The sequence below is a fragment of the Ammospiza caudacuta genome, chromosome Z (assembly GCF_027887145.1).
Source record: "Ammospiza caudacuta isolate bAmmCau1 chromosome Z, bAmmCau1.pri, whole genome shotgun sequence".
NCBI classification, from domain to species: domain Eukaryota; kingdom Metazoa; phylum Chordata; class Aves; order Passeriformes; family Passerellidae; genus Ammospiza; species Ammospiza caudacuta.
In genome coordinates, this window is record NC_080632.1 from 34,364,198 (window position 1) to 34,382,763 (window position 18,566).

General features: G+C 38.2%; 1 protein-coding gene across 1 annotated transcript in view; it reads left to right on the forward strand.

Moving 5' to 3' along the window:
- Window positions 1–18,566, forward strand: part of PIP5K1B (phosphatidylinositol-4-phosphate 5-kinase type 1 beta) — a 97,017-nt gene that overhangs the window by 3,488 nt on the left and 74,963 nt on the right. The window contains exons 2-3 of the mRNA XM_058823574.1: window positions 560–694; window positions 1,197–1,292. The gene's annotated coding sequence lies outside the window, so the exon portion shown is untranslated. The remainder of the gene's footprint in view (window positions 1–559; window positions 695–1,196; window positions 1,293–18,566) is intronic.

Below are 18,566 nucleotides of genomic sequence, written 5' to 3' on the forward strand. Positions count from 1 at the left end.
AGTGGTGGACCTGGCACAGTCAGGCTAATAGCTGTGACCCTAAGTGTCTTTTCCAACCTAAATGATTCTATGATTCTACTGCTTGTAGTTATGTGATGCCATATTTGAAATTTATGTATTGTAGAAGGTGAAAAGCAAACTTCAATGATCAAGCAAAATAAAATGTGCATTTAGGAGTATATTGATGAGCAGTTGGATATGTGTTTTATTGATTAAAACCCCATATTGGATAATAGCAAGCTCTACACAAGTTAACTGCAATGGAATGCTTTTTCAAGTTGTCTTCCCCGGCCGTAGCAAGTGGGAATTGGGATCATGGTCTTCACATCTTCTTTGCTGGGCATCCTGCCATTTGGTTCTAGGTACAGTTTTGACCATTCCTTCTCTAAGTGTAATTTGTATTTGAATCAGTTTTGTACTGTCATTATTTGCTGTAGTGACACCACTGATACTCTGAATTTTATTTTCTCTAAATAGATCAAGTATGTAATTTGTCACTGCAGATTCCTGTTGTGGTTATGTGGTCACATGTATTGTCCTATTCTTCACATTTTTACAGTTCCAAAAGACCTTTTCTCCTCATATGTGAGCAAGAAACTTGAAGTCCTCCTTCAGTGAACTGGAAATTCCATTTTTTTACGTTCCTTCTTCATTCTCCAGTAGTGACTGGAAAACCATATCAACCTGTTGCAAGGTACAATTTACAACTATTTATTATTTCCTCCTTTCAGTAAAGCTGGTCTGTTTTATTGTCATCAGTGAAGTAGGAGGAAGTTGCAAGTGTTGCAAGTGCATGGTTTATTTTCACTGCTGTCCAGATGTGCTTGTGTTTTGTACTTTGAAATATGAAATTTTTAAGTAAGAGTAAGCTCACAATAGTTTCTTCAGAGTGTCACAGCTATGATCTGCATCATAATAAAAAAAACTAAGTTACTTGGAAATTTTTTTGTGATGCTGTGCATTTGCATAGTCATAGGATGCTTCTGTCTAGTAAAGCAGGTGCTGGATGATGGCCATTTTATTAACTGTGCTCATTTTTATGCTAGCTGTTTTATCTCAAGATTCATGTATTTTGCAATTGCGTGCCACCTGGCCTATCTCCTGCTTGGTACCCTCTGTTTTTTTATGTGATGCTTGTAACTGCAATATTTTAAATTCTATAGATAGTGATGTACCTTTTAAAATGTCTCTTTAAGATCGGAGAACAGACCCTGGAGCTGAGACACAGAAGCTGAAAGATTCATTCAGTGCTATATAAGAAATGTGTGACTGCAGATCAAGACCCAGTGTTGGTAGGATGATTTTTATTCTCTTCTAAAGGAGACCATTTAGCTGTGAATCATGAAACTTATCCTATGAAAACCGAAACTATCAGGCTTCTGGAATCAGGTTCCACTTGGCACCTTTTATCTTTGTGCAAACTTAGAATTTGGCAGTATTTTGGCAAGGGAAAATATAAATTGAAAAGTCTATCTTGATGTCCTTTTGTGGAGCTTTTAGTTTATGACCACAATTATATTATGCATTATGAACACAAATACAAAGATCCTTTGATTGCACAAATACTTAAAATCAATGTCCTTCTACAGTAGAAATCTTGGTGCAATTTGCAGTAGTTGACAGTTATTAAGCCTTGTTAACAGCTTCAGAAACTTAGTTAACTGTGCCACTTGAGCTGAAGAAAACTGCTGCCATTTAAGATTACAGCTTGGTGAGCAGTGCAGTTTAATGAGATGTTGCCTTCAGCACCAAACAAAGCTGACTAAAAATGCTACAACTGTTATGGCAGTTTGCCACTTTTTTGGCTGTGGTTGCACAGCTGTTGATAAGGCTTTGTGATAATATCGGATCACTGAACGGATCTGAATTAAAAATAGCTTTGCAAGAACAAAAGACACTAGTGTGACGGGCAGCTGTCTTTCAACTGGCTCTTTAGCTGGGGCAATTTGCATGTTCTACCTGCACTTGTGGGGCTGTGTGGTGGGGGGTGGGGCAGTGTAAATGGCAGGGGACAGGCCTAAGAGAAGTGGAATTGATAAACTGAGACCTGATAGTTTCTCTTGCTCTTGAGAAGATGATTGAGTGTGTGAAATTGCTGTTAGTGTTCATTTGACTTAGTCAAGAGAGAGGAACTTGTTGCTTGGTTTTAACAGCTTGGTGTGGCCTTGTCCCCAGCCTGAAATCTCACTTTCTGTGCCCGCTGGGCCTCTTGTTGCTGCTACTTTGTAGCAAAATTAGCTATTTTTACTACTCTGTAGCAAAGCCCATGGTCAGATTAGTGCATGCCGAGGGAGTGAATGGACTGGATTCTCCTTGCCCTGTGTGCAGAGATTCCCATTCTTTGCTATCTGGGAAAGTAATTTGCTTTCTTTCTCCTGGTGAGTTTGTCTTCACAAGAAGTTCTTGGCTTGAGTACCAGTGTGAATCAGCTAAATGGCAGAGGATACATCCATGCAGCTAGATGGTGGTTTAACTATAGGGGAGCTACAGGCCAATCATGTGCCTAGCAAAATCAGGGCATAGATCCTCCTGGAAATGTGCTCTGGTGCATAGAAAATAAAGATATGTTTGGTGCCAGCCAACATGGCTTCTCTAAGGGCAAACTGTGCCTGAAAATTTTGATGACTTTCTCTAACAGGGTTATAGAGTTGGTAGTTAGGAGCAGTTGACACCACCTACCTGGACTTATACAAAATATTGGCACTGTTCCTTGTCTCTAAACTGAAAGACATGGGTTTGGCAGGGGGACCACTTGTTGGATAAGGAATTGGCTGGATGATCACACTCAAAGAGTTGGGGTCAAGGCTCAATGTCCAAGTGCAGGGCAGTGGTGAGTGGTGTCCTCGGGGGCTGGTATTGGGAGCAGAGCTGTTTAACAGCTTTGTTGGTGTCAGACACCATGGGATGGAGTGCACCCTCAGCAGCTGTGCTGAAAATGCCAAAGTGTGTGGTGTCAATGTGCTGGAGGGCAGGGATGGCATCCAGTGGGACTGTGACAGGCTTGAGAGTCTTATGTAGATCTCATGTAGGTCCTGCATAGAGGTTGTGGCAATTCCAAGCACAGATACAGGTTGGGAGAAGAATGGATTAAGAGCAGGCATGGGTAGAAGACTTGGGGTTGCTGGTTGATGAGAGGCTGGACATGACTGGGCAATGTGCACGTGCAGCCTGGAGACCCAGCCACATCCTGGGCTGCATCCAGAGCAGCGTGGGCAGCAGGGCAATGGAGGGGGTACTGCCCCTCTGTCTGCTCTGGTGAGACCCCACCTGCAGGGCTGCATCAGCTCTGGTCCCAGCACAGGAAGGACATGGACCTGTCAGAGAGAGTCGTAAGGAGGGCCCTGAAGATGATGTGGAGTAACTGGAACAATTCTCCTGTGAAGACAGGCTGAACAAGCTGGGGATGTTCAGCCTGAAAAAGAGGAGATTCTGGGGAGACCTTAGACCAGCCTTCCAATACCTAAAGGGGGTAAGAGAGTTGGTGAGGGACTCTTGACAAGGTCATTTAGTGATACGACAATGACCAATGGCTTTAAACTGAAAGAGGGTAGGTTTAGATTAGATATTACAAATAAATTCTGTACTTTGAGAGTGATGAGACTCGGGAACAGGATGTTCAGAGAAACAGTGGAAACTTTGTTCCTGAAAGTATTCAAGGCCAGCTTGGATGGGGCATTGAGCAACCTGATCTGGTGGAAGGTATACCTGGTCTGCCTGCGGCTAGTGGGGCTATAGCTTGATAATGTTTAAGAATACTTTCAATCCAAACCATTCTACGGTTCTGCGATTAATTGTTGGAGGGGTGTGCCCATCACTCTCCAGGTCTCAGTGTAGCTATTCCCAACAGCAGCAGCTGGGGGAGCAGGGACATACCAGCAGCAGCAATCTGCTGGTAGTCCCGGGTCTGTACTGAGACTGGCAGCCTGTGCTGGCCTCTGGTCTGTGTCAGCAGCTCTTGCTGACTGGCATGTGTAGAAAAGTTTCCCAGTGCTGGAATGTCATTGCCATTTAGTTACGGAAAATCTTGTGAAGTCTCCTGCCATTAGCCACTGGACCATGAAAGCCAGTAAATATTTGCTCTTGGATTCATTACAAACTGTTGTTTCTTCCTCAAATCTTTTTTTTTTTTTCAGTTCATGAAGAGGCATAACTGAATGAGATAGCGGATGTCAAACTGTGGTTTTCTCATTACTAATGGCAGTAATTGGGCCATGGGCTGTATGTCAAATGGCATTTAGTTGGTTTTCTGAAGATTTCTGCTGATCTCTGAGTGATTTGGAGGGAAGTTTGTAATCTGCTGGCTTACAAAATTTGGGAAATGTGGGCTTTTGTTTGTCTTTTTTTTACCCAAGTGAACTCAGTTGCTGGTAAAACATTTTAAACACTTGTGAGCCAGAAAATTTGGAAGAAGCCAGGTTTTTATTTGAGTAGTGTAAAAATCCCTTGCAGCTACCAGTTCTGTCTATCTCCAATTAGAAGATAATTGAAAATATTTATTTTGGGTCAAAAGAACAGTCTTCATGGCTATGAGGGTTACCTTCTCTAACCCAAGCTGTAAAGCTGCATTATTAAAAGGGAGTTGAGAAATTTGTGGGGCTCCTGTTAGAGCTATACTGGAAATCTTCAAAGGATGATTGAGCTAAATGGTAAGATTCTGGGATATCCTGGTTACTGCTAAGGTAACTTTCTAGTGTCTGCAGATGCTCTCCCTTTTTATACCTAATTTAACTCTTGGTCTTAATGTGTTGTAAGAGCTTTTTGACAGGAGTAATGCAGTGGCCATCGAGCCCATGGCCAAGTTGAGTCTGGCAGGGAGCACTACACAGAATCAAAACTATCTCAGATAAGAACACTGAACTTCATTTTCATTAATGCTGTCTAAGTTTTTTTGATCATTGTGTTACTTAGTTACTTCAGTGTCAAATTTGACGTTCAAAACTCTGTCAAGGGATGAGTCAGCTGTGTTGTAATCCTTTGTCTTTGGTGTCTCCTCCTCTAGGGTTTTACAAATTTGAGAAGACTTGTTACTGATTTGTGTGAATAGACAAATATTTCTGTATGCATAATTCTTACAAAACATTGCTAAGAAAATATATAGTCCTATTCAGCCTTTTCTCTCCAGTATGTTGACTGACCATATTGGGAGAGATTTATCTGAGGATGGAGGGTGAAAATTGCCTTCTAGGCTGTAAGAGAGATTGCCATGCAGTGTAGTCTTTTGGAGTATGAGTCAAGGTAAAGATCACTATACTTTTACTGTCTTCATTGTGCAATGCATTATCAGCAGATCCACACCTGCGGGAGCTGATTGGGATGTCTGTATTTCTTTGTGGTGTGTTTAATGTGAGATTCTTCACTGAGCAGAAGGGATGGTCTGGTGTGGAGATTGCCTCGTACTCAGCTGACCCAGATCCTGGTCACTGGGCTGCAGAGAGATTCAGTTGTGTTTCTATGGTTAAACAAATTGCCTGCAAAGAAGAAGGCTCATGTGTCTTATCTTGCATGAAGGAGCGCACCCTATGACAAAATTGCGTTCACGGCTTCTGCCAAAACTCGTGTCTTTGCTTGAGTTTGAGTGATGTGGAAGTCAGTGTGGTAACTGTATAAGGTACGTGATAGTCTTACATGTCTGCATGAAGGCTGGCACACAGAGTAGCCTTTGAGGGACTGGTACTTTAGCTCTTTACATCTCACTCAACTTTGAGGAAAAGAAACTTTCACATTCCAAGTGGTAATGGAAGCTCCTGAGAGGGAACAGATTTCCACCAAGTTTAGTCACTTTGTTCATGAAAACAAAGGAAGTATTGTGAAGAGCTTTCTGGCTAGAAAACAGTAAATCTTCTCATGGGAGTCCACAGTTTCTGGTTTTGTTTTTAGTACAAACATGATGATGTAACAAAGTCATCTTGTTAAATAATGATACTTGTATGTTTAATGTTATCAGTTTTTGTTTACACTACAAACTTTTTTGCCAGCTATTCATAGATTGCTGTAGGATTCTTAAATACAGCAATGGAAAGAGCATTATTGTTTGTTTCTCAAGGGCAATAGAAATCTGAATTGGAAACTTACTTTGCTTAGAGGCTTTGCTGGTCTTTCCACTAGAAATAGTTTTGAAGTACTGGGGAATGTGGATGAGGAAGAGTCATAGTCTTTCTGATCACATTTTCTGTGATTGTTAGACTTCTGCTGAAATTCATGGTGCTGCTAGCATATAAGCAGATATGGTGCTTCTGAGACTACTTTAATCTTCAGGCCTGTCGTGTGATGATTCTTAGTGCATGCAGAAGGCAGAGGTGGCATTCTTAAAGATGTGTCTTTCTAGGCAGAAGAACACACAAAATGTTACTATATGGGGTGCAAATAATGGATTCTAAGATATTAAAGTACCTAAAATTGAAGCACAAATACCTGTGTAATTTTAAGAGATCATCTAAAATTCTGATATTACTAGACAAAACAATGCAAAATTTTAGTGTTGATAATGAGAAGGATTTTGAGACCTCTTCAATAAAACAATCCATCCAATCAGAAGATGGTCTTAATTGACCATGTGAATACAAAATTTCTTTTGTATCAATTATGTAGGAACACCTGCTAAAATGTTCACTGTTGAACAAATAAAAAAAAAATTTCAGATCCAGATCTAAGGAATGAGTAGTATATAACCACAAATATTTAGGTTAAGATGGCTCACATAATGCTTTTCATTTGAAATATATTTCTTATTCAAAGTCTTATGCTTAAGTTTCTGAAGAAAAAAAAATTCCAACAGTAGGAGGAGTGTCCTACTTGTTAGCCTGCAAAGCTTTTAATTAAGTCTTGGAGTGTTATAAACTGTCATCTCTGCGCAGTCCCAAGCTCTCTGTCGGGAGTTATGTAGAACACGGGCAACTAATTTTGACCTGTCCGTGGAGAAATATTTTAATTGTCCGTATATGAAAGAGCAGATTCAGCGTACTGTGGTGTTCTCATGCAAAATAGCCAAGAAGCATATGAGTCTCTAGCAGAACTAGGTGTTTTGTATGGCTGCCCCAGGCCTACGTTTAGTGTTTGCAAGGTTGCTTCTCTTTCTCTAGGTTTCTATCATGCCAGAGAACATACTGGGTTTTGTTGTGTGTTGGTGTCTATCTAGGTGTGATTTTTGTTGTGTTTTTCATACATTTATGTTGGAGTCTGAAGTATTACTACTAACAGACAGTCCCCATCTAGGACCGTCTTTGTAATTTGACTGCCTTTCTATAGCAGAGTAGCAAAACTGGAAGCTCTGAGCAGCAGATGAATACTTTGAGTCATCTACAGCACATACAGGCTGCAATGAGGGCAGTGTTTCCTTCATTTTTTCCTTCTTACTTCAACAGACCAGGTTGTTATTATTGTTATAATTATGTGAGCAGAGGCCTTCCTGTTGTGCTGTTATTAACAAAAGTGAGCACACAAAGCTTCGGGATAAAAGAGGAAACGTATTTGAAACTATTTGTCAGAGTTACTGATTCCCAGCTTGAGATCATTGCATTCTGCTAACAGCTGAACTGATCAATTCACTTCCTCTTTTCAGATGCAACCCAGTAAGTCACTAAATTATTGCTTTGCTGATTAGTATTCTGACTTTTCTTTACAGGCTTGTTTCTAAAGGGGAATCTGTGACATGCACTTGTCTGACTCCTAATTTTAATAGATACTCTGCTTGCTATGGGAGGCTGGTAGTATTGTAAGACAAATGCACAGTGCAACACCAAGAAAGGAGATTGCTATCTTTGTGTTTCAGCAATGTACATTAGCAGTATTTTCCTACTATATAAATGATTAAAATTGTTGTTTGAAATGGAAAAAAGAGCCATAATATGCTCGATCTCTGGGAGTTTCAGCATCTAGATTTAGCTGTATTTCTTTGGGATCTGAAGTCTGTCATACTGAAGCCCAAAGAGAATGTGTGTTGTGTGTTACTAACTTCTGAGTTTGTAAGTGTTTTCCTAATTTTTGGTTTGAACCTATCCAGCTTCCATTTTTTATGCTTTATGTCACAGAAGTGACAGAAGCTCTACATGATGGAGGATTGACATATCAAACTGATCATCTGAGAGCAGTACCCTCTTTACCATAGTTTCTCTAGAGGAAATGTTGTATAAGGATTCCGATAGTAATTGAGTTCTGAGGAACTCTTCTTTGAGCTTGCACAAGAAAGATTGCTGTAGTTTAAGTGCACCTGTGATCAAAATGTAACTTTGGTGCAGCCCGAAAGCAGTTGTGCATCATAGGAAAATCCTACCTCATATTTTTTGATGCTTGAATTTATTTACCTGTGATGTAAAAATGATAATTTGTAAACAGATGTGTGACCATATGTGGAGGCCAATTATTAACTAGTAAGCAGCCATGAACATATGTATGATTACTAAGTGCAGTTACCTTCATCACTCATCTTGACTCCTTATACTTTGTGCACATACACTGTACAAACTGTCTGTAATTCAAAATTGTCCTTTGCATCTTACCACTGGTGCCAAAAAGATTTTTGCTTTTTATACATTTTCCATATATTCATAGCTCTGTAGACTACTATTACAAAGTTATATAGGTCCTTAACTAACTGTCCTACCCTTTCACTTAGATTTTAGAACAATAAGCTAATTTTCCTGGAATGTTTAATCTTGCTTCTGTGGTGAACCAATGAGATTATTATTATTTTCTCTATGTATCATAAACATAATATATGTGTGGTTACCAGCTGGGGGAGGTGGAGGGGGCTTAAGTAGGGGCAGAACCAAAAGTGTGGTTAATTAATTAACTGAATTAATATTCCTCTAATTGGATTATTTCTGTTAAGTATGCTAATTTTTTCAAATTTATAAAATTGTCAGGGTCCCGTATTATGTGTGCATTTCACCATATTTGCACTATGAAGGGCGTTCATTTAAGGTAAATGCAAGTTATCATCTTAATATTGTTCGGCTTGTGATTTTAGGTGTCACCACTTGGATCATGGCTCCAATGGTGGAATTCCTCGGTTCCACTTCACTTGGTATGAAGTGACAATCTGTGTCAACAGAAGTTTGAAACCTGATGAAGACCCTTTTGTGTGATCCTACTGTTGGTGTTCCCTTTGTTAGTTTGCTGTTTAGGCTTATTCTCATCCCCTCTCTGTCCCTCTGAGAAGTGTAGGAGCTGAAGTGGTGAGATCTGAATCTAGGTGTTCCTTGGACAAACAAGGGGAGCCCTGCTAGGTGTAGGTGTGTGCCCTGATACAAAGGTTGCAATGGATCTTCTAGCTGGTCATGGCTTTTCCATACTTGCCTGCATTTCTGTTATGTGGGCAAGGACCCCCTCTGGCCCTCGCTATCATTTTACCCGATGGCAGTGTTGCCAGTGCCCTAAATGAGCCTTGTGCACAGTGGTGTGGGCAGGTGTGTCCCAGGCACAGCTGGCAGAAGGCAGGCATCACTGCAGCGTTGATGCTGGTGACTGATGCTGAGGAGTTTGGTGTCTGGGGACATGTAATGTAGTACCATAGAGAACTGATGCACATCCATAGTCTATGCCTGGTTTGAATCTATCTTAAAAAAGAACTGTGAAAGTCACCTGTGATTGAAGGACTGTCTGATCTCTTTGGTTGTGATGTGACACTGGAAAAACCAGTGTGGCTTTGTATGTTTCATTCTTCTCACATCAGGTTATATTTGAGTAATTAGAAGTTCTCTTTGAACAAAAAAATTACTGGGAAACAAACATATTTTTTATTAAATTATGACAGTGTGAATTGTGGGACAAACTCCCCCATCTGTACTAATTGGGATTGGTAGCTAATTTGCTTCACTTAATTTTTAAAAATAATAGCATATATTGCCAAATCATAATCCAGTTTAGATTGTACATTCCTTTTAAAAGGAAGATGCTCATGTTTTGTTTGGTTTTGTGAGTTTTTTTACCTCACTCTGATAGAGGCTAAAAAATTGAGTGATTTATTTCAGAAATATATAAGCCACAGTAATTAAGAGAAGACATCTTTTAAACTTTTTCCATGCATGCCATTATTGCAGCTCTTACTGGAGCTGAATTTTACCTGTTTATAATTGTATCCCTATGCCAGGCTGATTCTGTGGTCAGAAGGATCTTGGAAGTCCCAAGGATACAGCAGTACCTAGCTGCTTATATTTTTTTCCAAAACTCAGGGGGATTTTCTTGTGGTTGTTTGGGGTTCGAGGAAGAGCTTAAATCTAAAATAATCATATTTAGTTAGTTTTCATCTGAAATTATCTGGTCTATTCAAATATTGTTCGCACATGTATTATTGAACTTTGAGTTGAATTTATGTAGTTAATGAATACGATCTGAAATTTCCTCAGCCTTGATGTTCAGTATATTTCTGACTTAATGTGGTGTAACAGGATAACACCATACTATGGCCAGTATGAAAGCATACAAGTACGTAGTTTGTTTAGTATGGTTAAACTGGAGGTTAAAATGCAAGTGTTAATTTTAGATGAAGTTAGATGTATAATATCAGACTGTGTTAGGAAGTAAATTACAAGTTTTTTGCTTGGCTTTGAATTGTTGGTTTTTTGCGGGGTTTTGTGTTTTTTTTGGCTGTGAGTTTTTTGTTATATTTTGTTTAGGGGACTTTTGGTTTTTTAATTGGTTAGTTTGTTTGTTTGGGGGCTTTTTGGTGGGTTGTTTTCTGGGGTATTTTTTAATTGGCTGGTTTTCTTTTTCTTTTTTTTTTTCTTGTCACAGTATTACATTAATAGAAGATTGTAGTTTACCTGCAAATAAATGGTGGTATGGACGAAAAGTGTGGTTCATACATGTTGAGTTAAAAAGCAAAAGATGCTTTATTATATTTTTGTTGGAACAAATCTTTGATTATTTAATATATCTTCAAAGCAGAAAGAGTTTAGCTTCAAACTTGAGATATAATTACAGGGATATAAGCTTCTTTCAGGGATTTAACTTGTTCGTCAAAAAGTAAATATTTTCCTCAGTGTTCTCAACACTATAATATTGTGCTAAAGCATCACAAATGACATTAAATCTGCTAGAAATATGTATTTTTATGAAGTACTTTGACAGAGTAAGCAACTAAGTTTAGTAAAAAATTATTCTTAATTTTTGCATTTGCAATAATCTCTAGGTATCCTAGTGACAAATGTCTGGCTGGGATTTAGCAATTGCTTGGATTTAAACTTTGTTTTAGTAGCAGTCACATTAAATGCTTGGAGGTTTGCTTGCAGTGCTCTTAATATTGTTCATCCTTTTATGCAGAGTGCATTTGACACAGTGGGGATTATTGCAATTAAAAGCAGCAAAAGTTTGGCTGAAAAGGCTGGAAGTAAAACGAGTTTGACTTAGGTGTTTTGGCTAATTAAAAGGAACTACAAATGTTGATAAAGGAAGATGGATGTTCAGAGTCTTTCTGTGGGACCTCAGAAATTGACTCTGTGAATTTGTTACTTTCACCATCAGCTGTAAGTGATATTTAGAATGGGTTTTGCAAACTCTGAGAAATACTGTGCAGTATGAATTAACAAAGTGAAAATGACAGTATGTCTTTAATATACTAAAGGCTGGGATTTGCAGGAGGACCCCGAAACTTGGAAGGATCAGGAATAAAATCTTCAGTGGTTTTCTTAAAGCTTTTATGAGGTTTGCTGGACACAGTGTCTTCACCACTAAAATTGAATGTAAATTTTCAAACACAATTTTTACAGAGCACAAAATTCATCTTTGCATTTTTTTAATGAATTGAAGCTAGCTGTTACATGGAAATGAGTAGTTCAGGAAGATGCAGCTGGTTCTTTTAGCCTCAGTTCTGGTTGTGTAGATTTGTTGTATAAGGCACTGGAGGTAAAAGCATTTCATGAAGTGCAATACATATACCTGGGCTATATAAGTTTTTGCTTTTTAAAAGCTTGCACTTAGTTTGTCAATCCTCTGCAACAGGCTGTCCCTTAAAACCTGGGATATGAGGAGAAAACCAAGGCTGTCCTCATAAGACCCACTGAGTTGCTGCATCTCCTTCTGGCAGAAGTGAGGATTCCAAAGGTCCAGCCTTTTCTGTGAGAGACTCTTAAGGACTAAATAAGCAAGTTGTAAGAACAGTACCTTTAAGGGCAAACTGAAGAACAGAAACACAATATAGTGGGTACAGGGAAGGGTAAGATCCCATGGTTGAGGCCCATTTCCACCTATGTGTTTTCTGTGGTTTGTCTCTGTGTTGCAGGAGAGCATGTTGCCTGTCTCTGTGCAGGGTAAGCAAATGCAGGCTGTGAACCTAATTGAGCTGTAGGGTTTCTCAGAGACTCCAGCAGCACACAGAATCAGATTTCACTTGAAAAATATCTGTTATCTACTGGGCCTTGACCATGTATTTCCTGCCATATAGTCTATTAGGTAACTTTTTATTTGTACCTATGAAATATTGGAATATATTCTGTTCCATCATACACGTTCTCTTGACACACAACCCTGTGTGCATGTAAGTGAGAATTAGACCTGGTATTCAGGGAATAATTGGCAAAGCCAGCAGTGATGTTGGGAAGTTACATGTTCATTTGTGATACTTTGATCTGTTCATTTACCTTATCTTCAAGAGCATAAGGTTCTCTGTAGGGAAAGCAAATGTTTTAATGCTCAGACAGTGAATCATCATGCTAGGTGTGTGCAATGGGTATTAAACGTAGAGCAAGTAAAAGAATACTATTTGTTCCAGTTTTAACTTTGTTGCACTGATAGCAGCTAGCAAAGGTGAGTGACAACTATAGCAAAAGCCAACTTTAAAGAAATGTTACTCCTAGGTATCCTGGGAATTGGATGTATGAAATAATCTCAATTGTGTTGTGTTCTGCTGAATTAACACCAAAAATCCTAGTGATATCATCTTTAAAAATCAGTCTACAATGGCAAAATATATCCCTATACATCTGGGTTCACCGGGAAGAGGAATTCTCATTCCTGCTCAGCAGAATTGGATTTATTTGGGTGTGGCCCATGAAACATGGTTCTGTAGCTCCTGTACCTCCTATTGACAAGAAATTTTTTCTTTTCATCTAGCAATGCAACTTAAGAATGCCAGTAATTAACAGAAATTTTGGCTAATCAAAGTCTTACAAAAATGCAATGGGAAGTAGTTTGTATGTTTAGTTGGTATGATAAAGAGACTTGAAAGTCAGGAGTCAGTCAGATCTAACACTGTTGCAGTGCCACACAATAAAATTCTAATTTATTTGAATACAGCATAAAACTAAGTTAAGATAAATTTTTCTTAATGAAAATTCACAAGCTTCCAACGTCAACTCTGCATTGAAGAGGCTGTTACTCATTGATTCATTATTTGTATCATGCCATAATTTAAAAAATACAGTATTAGATTTGCTTTGATATGTTTTGCATTTCAAATATTCTAAGAACATATATGTAAGAATATGCCATTATAATGCATTATTATTATTATTATTGTTTTATAGTGTCCTATTGCTTTTGATACTATTCTTCAGCAAAAATGTGTCCTTTTTAATTGTAAATTATGTGGGAACAAATTCATTCTCCATTTGACAGTTCTGATGTCATGTTCAGTTGAGAATATTTTTCATTTTAACACTGCATGTTAGCAACAAATTGTATTTTATAAGCTTTATCTCTGTGTGCGTATACATGCCCAGTATATGTATGTGTGCCATCAGTCTAGTGGAAGGTTTTTCTGACCTTGACAGGGAATTAGAAATAGCTGAACATAAAGGTCTCTTCCAACCCAAACAATTCTATGATCATCATAATATAGCTAAAGGGTGTAGTAGGTAACATGTAATTTTTGACAAAATATGTAATATACGTATATACAAATTGTGTACGCATGTATAAAAGCATTCTTTAGCTTACTTATGAAGGGCTTTTCTGAACTCAAGTAAGATTTACATTTTTTGTATTTCCTTTCATTACAATATGCCTGCCTAATGGCTTAAAAATGTGCTTTTACAGAGATGAAAAGCATATGCTGTTTTCAAAAGTCTACTCTGAACAGTGGTATTTTTAAATTCCTGTTTTTTTCTAGTAAAATTGAGGTAATTGACCACCAGTTTGTGAGTACTTAGAGAATAGCTTTTTCTGTATTGAATGATTTGGGGGAGTGGGGGGGAATGGCTGTTAAGGAGGTAATTTCAAGCAATATTTCAATGGAAAATGTGTGAATTAGGGTGAGTTTCCTCTCACCCCAGTTTTATTTAGATCCTGTAAGAACTCTAACATGTCTTGCATGATTCTGTAGTATTGAATGTATAAACTTTACAGGTTGTTTGGCCTATAATTGTCTGTGCTTCAACTACATGAATGATTCTGTCTTTTGTTACTTGTCCCACTGCTACAAGGAAATCTAGATGTTTTTGGTAAGAAGCGTAGTCCTTCCTTGAAGTTGTAAGAAGAAAGCTTCTTGTAAGCAAGTTAAAATACCTAATGCACTTTTTGTGCAACTCAGATATTGAAATTGGAATATACTCTTTCAGTTGCACTGTTGAAGCATTAATAGAGCTTTGCTGTGCAGGCATGAAACCAATAAGCACTCCCTTTTCAGATTTCCTTAGTTATCAAGAGAGGTGGGCAAAGCTGTACTCCAGATCTTTGCAAGCACTGATGGTTAAGCCTGACCACCAAAATAAAAAAAATACTCTTGTCTGTCATGGTGCTTCAAGAAGCATGATCAGGTCCTAAAGCAATTGTAATAAGTGCAGTTAAAACTTCCCCATTAAGTGCACTTGAAATAACCCATTTTCATATGGGATTGTAAGAAACTGGGCTGCTTTTGTGAGTTTTTAAAATATGTCTTCTCTGTGGTTATTGCTGGCCTCTCAAAAAAAATTGTCTAGATAGTACTGTCTTGAGCTATGGCATATTGCAGATACAGCCTCTGGGGCCTTCTCTTGTTTCAAATCCATAATTTCTTAAATCCAGGACTCTGTTTTGAGTCTGTGCTAAACACAGCTTCAAAAACTACTATTTCAAGACAAAATAGTTTTAAAAAAGTTTCATACAAAATAGCTCTAGCTTTCTTTTTCAGGGAATTTCCTTAAATACCATTCAGAGACAAAGTGCCTGTTGTTGGGTTGCACACTGCTGGTAACTCATGCATGTCATTTGACAATAAAAAGTTTTAGCAGTAGAAAGTCTTAGAGGGGAGAGAGAATATCAGGCTGAGGATGGTGGGTGAAAAGCCTTTCATTTTCTAGTCTGTTGCAGAATCACACTTTTCTCCCCTGGCTTTTCTGCACTGCATAAAGGTGCATCAATAACTCACTTGCCTGTACTTTATCTACCAAGGCAATTTTTACTGGAGTGGTCAACTTACCTGTCCTACTTCTTGTGTTTATCTTTGTTTTTTCCTTATTCTCCTGAGATTTGGATAATATACTTGTTTGGGGTGACATTTACAGAGATTTATGTAGCCTGGCTCCTGTGTGAGATGTGAAATACTTTGGGCTTTCACTATTTATCCTCTAAAATGGGAAATGGGAATAAGAGAGGATATATTCTCGTCTTATATATGAGAATAAATACTGTTTTTATTTAAGTAAATGTAAATATATAATAAAATTATATTTTACAAATAATAATGAGGGCTGAATTTTTGCAGACTAAGAGACACTGGACTTGTACTACTTTATTGTGTTCTTAATAAGTAATGCATCAAAATTAAGATGTGCATTTATTAACAAAATGATATGCTATTGTTTCCTTAGGATTAGTTTTACTATTCCTATTCTATGAGATTATTTCTGAAGCTACTGCCATAGAGGTGGGGGGTTTGTGACACAAGTACTTTTGCTTTTTTTTTAAGTTAAAACAAAAAAAAAACCAAAAAACAGGACCAGATTCTGCAAGCAGCCAAGTTTCAAAGCAATTTCACTAAGGCCATAGTAATGCAGGAAGTAAGGGAAACACATTTCTTCAGAAACAACTTGCTTCTCTTATTTTTGAACCACTTCTTGTGATACTGAAAGTTGTTCCCAGTGGAAATAACGGTGCATGGTGCCAAGTGATATCAGGAAGCTATATGGGGAGAAGTGTGCAGTGACAAAGTTAGAGTGCAAGAAGGTAGTGGTGAAACTTTCTCATATAGGAGCACACATACTGCAGCATACTGTCAAAATAGCATTGATTTAATGAGCTGCAAAGGCAGCTTTTGGACTTGTATCTCAAATTTAGCACTGATAAAATGGTATGTTCTGCAAAAAGCCTACTTGGAAGGTATTTATGGAAGGTCTTCATGTTGAAAAATATTAATAAATTTCTTTTGACACAGGGTGTTGGCAGGGAGGGAAAATCATGCTGTTTTTTTCCCTATTATTAAATATGTAAAATCCTGGTAAGAATTATATAACAAGCTGCAAAAGGGGAAAAACAAATGTGTTTCAAGTTATCCTGAGAACATTAGTATAGTTAATGGTGAAATGTGGAATCTAGCAGGACTGTAGGGCATTTGAAATCACAAAGATAGTCCAGATATTAAAAAAAAATTGTTTACAAATTACACTGAGGTCACAAAGGAACAAACCTGATGAATGACATATTTGTAGCTAGAAATTGTCATCATGTCCAGGATGAAGCAATGTGAGAAAAATTCAGGCTTCTGTATGGTGTCTCCTCTTCTGTGGGATAAGAAAAAAAGACCTCAGGCAGTGCATGCTGATTGTGGTGCTTCATGTTTATACCGTGTAAAGATGGTGTGAAACTTGAGGTCTGTGCAAAAAATCAATAGTGGACTCCTTGTCTGCTTCAGTAAGGCATACACAGATTAGTTCTGCTAGTGTAGAATGAATATAAGAGTGAGAGAGTGCAAAGCTGTTTCAGTCATAGAAATACTTTCATATAAAATACATTGTTTGTCTACAAATAGCAACTTCTCTCACTGCAGAAGTAGGAGGAAAACAATTTCCCTTTTCAGACTGCTATGAATACATCCAGTGCAAAATATGTAGAAAAATGATCAGAGGTCTGACAGGCTGAGAGATGGAATTTTTCAGCCTCCAGGAAGACCTTATTGTGTCTTACAGTACCTAAAAGGGGCCTACAAGAAAGCTGGCAATGGACTTTTGACAAGGCCATGTAGTGACAAGGGCAAGGCTAATGGTCTTAAACTGGGAGAAGATGGATTAGCTATTAGGAAGAAATTCTTTACTATGTGGTAATGGGACGCTGGAACTAGTTGCCCACAGAAGGTCAGGTTGGATGGGGCTCTGAGCAACCTGGCCTACTGAGAGGTGCTATGCCAGTGGAGTTGGAACGACATGATCTTTAAGACCTCCAGCCCAAGCCATTCTATGATCCTATAAACTGCTATACTAAAATTCACACATGAATGCTTTTTGCTGGAATGGTGGCCATGAGATGTAAATAGTGATAGCCTGTGTTTATGTCTCAGGGCCTAAAGTTAAGCTTCTATATGACTTGGAAGAAAAACCTTTGCATACAATATTTGCTGTTTTGTTTAATCTGTGATCTCTTTTTTGTGATATAATTGATAGAGGAAAAGAAAGGGTGCCTGAGCAGTAGGTGCCCATTGTAAAGGCTCTCTGTTTTAAAAATAAAAAAATGTATTGCAGAGGTAGCTTCACTCACTCAAACCTTTTCTCCTTTATTGTGATTGGGCTTCTCATCCCCATGAGGCTAATTTAGGACCCTGGTAACAGAGGTTGGAAAGAAATTGAAACTTATGCCTTTGTCCAATTTGCAAGAACAGTGTAACACAGAACTTTTGCGAAGTGGAGGTTCACATCTTGCTCCTTTGACTGTGTCCCTTAGTTCAGAGGTTCCTTTTGTAACCATCAAATTATCCAAACAGAGGATATGCAAATGTAACTTTTTGCTATAGATCAGTGTACATCTAGACTTCCAGATGTGTCTGTTTTGCTTGGAAAAACACCATTTGGAGGATCATCACAAATGTGAACAGTAATTCAATCTTACTTGCCTGACTGGGTTTTAAAATATGCTTTACCTGCATTTCTGCTAAATATCAATGTATTTGAAATAACCATTCAGGAGGATGTTTCCCAATATTGACAGCATGTACTGCAGTAAAAGCAGGGTTTAATATCTTGCTGAATTTTTCAATATGTGTTGTTGTTTTTGTTTTAGACAAAGCTATGCATAAATTTAATACCTCAGATTGATCCACCTGAAAATATTGCTGTACTTGATATATTCCTCACAAAGATGCATTGAAATATGCCTGTGGATTTTTTGCCTTTTATTTTTTTCCTTAATTAAGGGGAAAAAATTGTTTTCTTTGCTCTCTTTCTTACAATAGAACTATCAGCTCTTCATTGACTTTTTAAATGTATTTTCCCCTTCCCCTCAGTACCCTTTTGACCATTCAAATTTAATGGCACTGAAGGCCTGTTTTAGCAGACCAAAGCAGAAATAATTTCCTATGTGTGTGTTTCCGATTAGTGTGTATGTTCCTTCTACTTTGGTTCTCTTGCTATTCATCCACTACAGCTTCCCATTTCTCCTTTCCTCCCAGTTCACTTGTGCACAATGTCTTGTTGGGTGTCCCCCTTCCTTTCTTGCCTTTTTTGCTC